The sequence below is a fragment of the Micromys minutus genome, assembly GCF_963924665.1.
Source record: "Micromys minutus genome assembly, chromosome: 19".
Taxonomy (NCBI): domain Eukaryota; kingdom Metazoa; phylum Chordata; class Mammalia; order Rodentia; family Muridae; genus Micromys; species Micromys minutus.
This window is the reverse complement of record NC_137954.1, coordinates 20,308,257-20,316,086: the sequence shown is the minus strand read 5'-3', so window position 1 is coordinate 20,316,086 and position 7,830 is coordinate 20,308,257. Positions and strand designations below refer to the sequence as shown.

The window sequence follows — 7,830 nt, the reverse complement described above, 5'->3', positions numbered from 1 at the left end:
ATCAACCTTTTCCCCCGTTTTTTTGCTGGTGTACTTGATCGAAAATATCTATGAATATTATGAAAACAAACTTTTTTTTAATCCTAGGTTTGTTTGATATGCACATTTTTAATTTCTCTGTCTCTAGTGGTTCTGGATGCAAGTTAGTGGAACATGCTACCACAGATAATTTGCCTCTACTCAGTAGTGAGAAATAAGAGACTGAAAGATAACAACTTGATCATAACAGTGTTAAAGTCTTATGTATAGTGCTAAGTGAAATAAGTCTGACACCAAAGGTCAAGTTCAGCATGACTGAAGGTATGGGATGAAGGCATCCAGAGAGACAGAAGGCATCAGGTGAGAGCTGTTCAGAGGGAGAGAAGAATGGAGTCTTGTTTACTGGCTAGAGGATTTGTTGGGGGTGATGGGAAAGTCCTGGGTTTGGATGAAACTGATTGTATAACACTAAACACAGTGAATGCCACTACATACATGTCAAATGTGCTTTACCACAATAAACCAAACAAGTACCAACAGAAGGGCAGCCACAACACTGTATTTCTCCATTATTCCTTAAGTAGCTTTCAACAGGCATATCAACAAAATCAGCAAAATCAAGGCTTTCTTATCTACCTCCAGAAGCATGCGCATGTACACATCTGCCTGCAGGTCAGGCCTGGTCTTCAAACAGATGATTCTTGCACGTCCTCCAAATCTAAGTTTTGGTTTATTTCAAATTGTACAGCTTTTCTTGCAACTGTCAAACTGGATTCAGTCTCCAAACCTGCTTCCTTTTCTGTGTGATCTTGCTCTTTAACCTCAGTCTCATTAGGTATAATTGGGAGCCTTCGTGCTTATTTTGGGGGTTTAGTATTGATGTATTATGTTTCGCACAAAGTAGAAATCAAAACGTTGTAGCTGTCTGTCCCTCCCCAAATGAAGTATCCAAGCATGACCAATGTTAGGGCTGCGGGAGTATACACAAGTGCCCCCCATAGTATGTCTCTGAGTCTCTCTACAAATCTCTATAAGACATTGGCCACAGTGACGGAAGGACAGTGAGCGGCCAAGATGGCTGACGAGATTGCTAAGGCTCAAGTGGCCCAGCCTAGTGGCAACAAGATCATCTGCAATGAAATCCCCACCAAGATCACCTTCAAAGACGACCAGTGTCTGGCTTTTTGTGACATTCTTCTTCAAGCATCAACATACTTTCTGGTGATACCGAAGAAGCACATATCCCAGATTTCTGTAGCAGATGATGATGATGATGAAAGTCTTCTAGGACATTTAATGATTGTTGACAAGAACTATGCTGCAGATCTGGGCCTGAAGCTCGGTATCGGATGGTGGTGAACGAAGGTGCAGATGGGGGACAGTCTGTCTACCATATTCACCTCCACATCCTTGGGGGTCGGCAGATGAACTGCCCTTCTGGTTAAGCAGGTTAGGGATAAGTGTCCTTCTCTAAGTAGTTGGCAAGCTCCAATAAGTTAAAAGACACACATAGTTTTGCCTGTGTATGGAGAAATTGAAGAGATCATTTAAAATTCTGTGCCTAATTAAAGACATTGTTGGGGAAACAAAAAGACTCCCCGTGGCATCAAGATTAAATTTGTAAAACTGAGGATTACCTAGTATAATGGGGACATATTAAATGACTAAATGGGCCTTTAAAACCCACAGATAGTGCAGTATAAGGTACGCTGGCTATCGTAGGGAATAACAAACTCCTGAGTTCAGTACTATTTCACTTCCTGAAGGGTGTCATGGCTGAGAATAGAGCAGATAAAAGCAAGGTGTGCATTCCAGTGAACCTGAAGGAGAAAATGAGGAACATACAGCCTCCTGTGTATTCGGGCTGTCCACTTGGTGTGTGTTTTGTTATGCAAGAGTAGACAGCATAATTGCTCAGCTAAATAAAGGAAATAGAATGTGAAGAACACTTTGAACTACCTGTATCATATATCTATATATCAAAATGAATAACATTTTTCTCCTCCATGCCATGATCTTTAAGAAAATTTGCCATGTGCTCACCTAACTATTGTAAGCAATTTGTAGGGAACATGGTTCAAAGGGACACTCCTTTGAAGCAGGAGGGACAGTGCATGATTCTGTAGAGAAGTGTCATGGTCCAAATCCCAGACTTCCCAGAAGCAATGAGACATATTGTTGGCCAGACAAAGAAGACATACCATCATGACTCAGTCTCCCGTTACAATTTGTGGAAAGACTGAAGAATGAAAGATCCTACTCCGTGTGGGTTAAGGTTCGAGTCCATTCTCTTGGAGGGACATAGACATGGATGGTGTAGTCTAAGGGAGAATGGGGAAAGGAATTCCATACAAGTGCACGTACTATGGTGGTACGTTGAATGGAGCTTGAACAGCAGAGTGTGAATATGCAGTGCAGTAAGTATCTTGCACAGAAGAGTATAAACATCTCTACAGAGTGCTGACTTTCCTATAGTGTTCATATGAATGAACACGGAAATCATTCTCTGTTCTTTTTCTTTTATTTGATATTTTCTTTTTTTACATTTCAAATATTATCCTCTTTCCCAGTTTCCCTTCTGTAAACCCCTTCTCCTATCTCCCCTCCCCCAGCTTCTAGGAGGGTTCTCCCCCACCTCCCCACTCCCACCTCACTGCCCTGGTATTCCCCTAGACTGGGGCATCGAGCCTTCACAGGACCAAAGGCCTCTACTCCCATTGAAGTCCGACAAGGCCATCCTCTGCTTCATATGCATCTGGAGTCATGGGTCACTCCTTGTCAATAATTTGGTTGGTAGTTTAGTCCCTGGGAGCTCTGGGAGATCTGGTTGGTTAATATTGTTCTTCCTATGGGGTTGCAAACTCCTTCAGTTCCTTCAGTCCTTTCTCTAACTCCTCCATTGGGGACCCTGTGCTCAGACCAATGCTTGTCTGCCAGTACCCGCCTCTCTATTTGTCAGGCTCTGGCAGAGCCTCTCAAGAGACAGTTTTAACAGGCTCCTGTCAGCCAAGCACTTCTTAGAATCAGCAATAGTGACTGGATTTGGTGACTATATATGGGATGGTTCCCCAGGTGGAGCAGTCTCAGAATGGCCTTTCATTCAGTCACTGGTCCACACTTTGTCCAACATATAACAAGGACACTATGTTCATAGCAGCCTTATTTATAATAGCCATAAGTTGGAAAGAACCCAGATGTCCTTCAACAGAGGACAGAAATGTGGTACATTTACACAGTGGAGTATTACTCAGCTATTAAAAACAATGACTTCATGGAATTCCTAGGCAAATGGATGGAACTAGAAAATATCATCCTGAGTGAGGTAACCCAGTCTCAGAAGAACATAATTGGTATGCAAAAAAAAAACTCTAAGTACCCATGAAAAAACTCACAGACCATATGAAGTTCAAGAAGAAGGAAGACCAAAGTGTGGATGCTTCAGTCCTTCTTAGAAGGGGGAACAAAATAAGCACAGTCATCAATCTTGTACTTCTAAAAATAGAACTGGTCTCACAAAGAGAAATTTTATTAAGATTTTCTTAGTAAACTTTCATCAGCATTGGGCATCTATATTTCATGTTCAAATTCCAGTTTGGATAGGAACACAGCCACGATTTCATGAAATGTCGTTCCTTATTCCTTGATGACAGGAAAAGGTAAGGAATGGAAATAAGCCTGCTTTTAGGCAGAGTTTAAACATAAATGCAGTAGGTCTCTTGCCTTTATTTGCTGATTGATTTTTTTTTTTTTTTTGCTGCATATAGATGTGCTTGCTCATATGCTATGATCTCATTGTGAAACCTATAGACCCACAGATGAACATCTGCAATTGGATTAATACCTAAAATACATTATATACGGTTTCTCAGCAGTTATCTACAGGGAAAAAAAAGCAGTATTTATAATAGTGAAACAATCACAGATTTATCTGAGTTATTTGCACTATTGGTGTTATACTAATTTATTTCCAGCTGCTAGTTAGCTCCCTGACATTGTGAACGGCTGTGTGGAGGATAGAATGCTGTAGGCTCTTAGGAAACATTTTACTACAAATAGCCAGTGTTTGGTAAACAACAGAATAGAGAAATGAATGAAAGGACGGTATTGGTCCAATGCTCTGAGATTACACAGTGACAACCTCTACTTGCTCCTCTTTCCCCCAGCTGCTGACCACCTACCTCCCCAACAGGAGCACACAGGCTGGTACCAGCATGCTTCTAGAAATGTTGGTCTGAGAAATGGGTTCGTGAGGATTTTGGAGGTGTCGTTTGAGTGATGCTTGTACCAATGGATAAGAAAGAAAAGAGAAGATGTCCAAGTGCCTTCTCTTCTTCCAGTGAGTTCTGTTCAGTTTAGGCCACTTCTCTGGTTTGAGTTCTTTCAACGACTCTGAAAGTTTTTATAAAGGACATAAAACACGGAGCTTAGTTTGTCATAAGACATTTAATCACATTACTTGTTTTTTGTTGTTGTTCTTGTTTACCGAAGTGAGATTACATATCACATGTACACAATCTCACTTAAAATCAAGCAGAGTGTTCCTCTTTCCTCTTCCCTTCCAATGAAGTGTCCATCCAAGGCATGTGGGTGTATGAACTGTGGGGTCCTCGGCTTCTCTGCATTGAGTGAGGTTAGAGCGGACAAGTGCCAGGAGTTGAATGAAAGTTCCCTGGAGGACAGACCCCTGCTTTCATTAACTCTCTCTGCAGCTGCCAACAGTTGACCACCTTTCCTATGACATGTTCTTGGAAGTGACATGGACAGTCGCTCTGCTTGGAACTTTGTCAGTTCGTTCCTGTTCTGGCAGCATGAGTAGGTTATGGGTTTGCTCCCAGCTCCCGCCTCTCTTGTTTCAGACACAAGACCTCGTCCACTTGGTAACTGCTGTCAACAACTCTACTACCACACAGCTCCTTATCCCTGAAGACACTTTCTATTTCAAACACTATAGAATTATTTATGATGATATGTTGAAAACATAAGCAACAGGATACAGTGTGCATTTCTATGAAACGTGTTCTTGAGATGTTTTTGTTTCTATTATAAAACTTTCATTGAATTTTCTTTTTTTAAAGCATATAATACTTTATTTTCCAACAAATTTTCTTACATTCTTTCTCTTTAGAAGTTCATGTTTGCATGAGTTTTTAATCTTTGAGGTGGTCATAATCAATAGCAAAACAGACAGTGTTGCTCCCACACTTCATATTTATCATATCTTTCCCTCCTTGTTCAAAGCCCAGTGCCCCTTCCTACTAATAGCATTTCTTCTGTTTGCTAATACTATCTTGTTTCAAACTAGAATACTTTTGTTATTGAAATAGCCAGATACTCATGTCAGGGTTTCTGCAGCTATGATGAAACATTGTGCCCAAAGCAAGTTTGGGAGGAAAGAGTTTATTTGGCTTATGCTTCCACGTAACATCCTATCACTGAGAGAAGTCAGGGCAGGAATTCCAACAGGAAAGGAACCTGATGGTAGAAGTTTGGCAGAAGCCATGGAGGGGTGATGCTTACTAGCTTGATCTCATGACTTGCTCAGACTGACTTCTTAATAGAACCCAGGACCACCATACTGTGTTCTTATCCAATATTACGGAAAACAATGGTTTATGACCAACAATTAAGATAGTAAATTAGTGGGGGAAAAACTCACAAATTTTTGCCACCTATTAAATAATTTGGAACTGATTTCATGCCTGCTTTTAGGGTTTTTTTTTTTTTTTTTTGTCTTGAACAAGATCCCATGTTTTCTGAGAGCATATCTTAATCTTTAGTCCATTGGCACCAACCACTGAAGGGAATAATTGAGAAGTTGTTGTGTTACCAAGTGTTTCAAGATAGTGACATCTGAGGGAACTTACAAATGTTCAGAGGGGAAACGTTTAGGCTACCACATAAACGTCAGCTTTTTTAAATTCAATAATTAATGATGAAGTCCCATGTGTGACGTCCCTTTATAAACATGCAGAATGCTTCCCGGAAAGCTTTCATTTCCTTTCATGTGAAAAAGCTAAAGATCATCAGAAAATGGCCATTTCACACTATTTTTAATTATTTCTTTATTTCACATGTATTTTTGTCTGCATATATGTCTGAATACCACATGTATGCATACCCAAGGAGGCCAGAAGAGGGCGTTGTTTGCCCTGGAACTGGCTTTACAGAGAGTTCTGAACTGCCGTGTGGGTGCTGCGAATTGAACCTGGGTCCCCATTGTTGTTGACTGCTAAGTGACTTCTCCAGCCCACGTGTGTGTGTGTGCGTGTGTGTGCGTGTGTGTGTGTGTGTGTGTGTGTGTGTGTGTGATCTATATAACATATTATATATATGTATAAATAACTTTAATACTCAAATGTGTAATCTTCAAGTCCTTTTTGAGGATGTTAGAATCTAGTAATGCTGTGTAGATTACACTGAAAAATTACACTAAATTTTTTTAGTCATTGGAAGTAATTAAAAATCTTTCAGTCATTAAACATGTGTACAAGTAGTTAAATATAATTTCTTACCATTAAGATTAGAGGAAGAACATGAGTTATAGCATTTTCTCAGCATTTGCAGGGGTAGACTCCTTCACGCTGTCTTTTTTCCAGTTGCGAGTGAAGAATGATTAGGAAATACCTTAAAAAATGATGGCTGTTAGTCAAAGGAATGCTAAAACGAAATTCGGTAGGGGAATACTCAAATCAGTTCCCCAACACATTCAGACCTGATCATATATATTCTTTCTAACTAACCTGCAATCCCTTCCGTTGTTAATCTCCCGGTGATTTTCCTCGTGTGCCCTCTTACCAATTAGCAGGTTCCCACCGCAGTCTTTAAGTCTGTGTAGACCAGTGGATTTTCCCACTAACTACAGAATGGAAAATCTCTTGAGTCTGTTCTGTAGGAGGGAAGCCTGGGGGAGGTGTAATCACATGTAATGTGCCTCTGTCCTCTGTGGTTCCAATCATACAAATGCCTTGTGTGTTCTTCTGACAGCAAAACTTAGTTCAGAACCAAGAGATGATCTGCTATTGTCCAGTGGCAATTATGACATTTAAGGTTTGTAGTCACAATTTCAAATCACCTTTCATCACCTTTACTCCTTCGTCTTATTTTGCCCATTAAGAACCCTCCTGGGCCTCTCTGTAGATATCTCTGGCAGTTTCTAGCCTTGAATAAAACTAGCATGAATGTTGGGATTACTTTTCCACTTCTTGGCAGGTTTTTGTACAGAACACTTGGCCTGTTGGCCATAGGTCTCTTCCTCACAGCCACAGGTAATCCATTTCCTGCTAGGCTGTTAGGGAAGGGCCTAATTAGCCAATCCAACAAACACTCCCTCCCCACCCTTTGCTTCCCCTGGGCTTGTCTTCTGCTTCTGCAGGCATTTTTCCAGCCTGTCCTAAAAGGGGTCAAATTACCTTTTCAGCCCTGACACAAACGGCTCATCAACCTTCTAAAGTTGTCTTTCTCTTTATTGACAGTTCTGCCTCCCGGAACATTCATTCATTCATTTCCTTCCTACGAAAAACTAGTATTTCTCCCTCTTGTTCAAAAAAAATTCAAGATTTTGTTATGATTTTTTTAAATAAAAATTGTGTATTTCTTTCTAGTAAGGCATCACCAGATGTCACTGGAAGTGGTAAACCCGTAATTTCAGAAGTTTCCTACCTAAGGAAAAGAGGTTTTCATCTCCCTGAGTAATCATCTGCATGTACTGAATGTATTTAGAGTAAGGTACACAGCAACGGTTCAGGAACATTAGGTAGTTAACCCCAGATGGTCAGTTAAAACGATCTCTGCCTATAACTGCCTTTGCTGAAGTTAGTACCTAATAGACAGATAGCACAAAGAAAGGACATG

At 40.5% G+C, this 7,830-nt stretch overlaps 1 pseudogene across 1 annotated transcript; it reads left to right on the top strand.

The window, feature by feature from the left end:
* Window positions 1-1,053: 1,053 nt before the first annotated feature.
* On the top strand, window positions 1,054-1,424 carry LOC308433405 (adenosine 5'-monophosphoramidase HINT1-like; annotated as a pseudogene). The gene has a single exon. The product of its transcript is annotated as an adenosine 5'-monophosphoramidase HINT1-like (transcript).
* The last annotated feature ends 6,406 nt before the right edge of the window (window positions 1,425-7,830 follow it).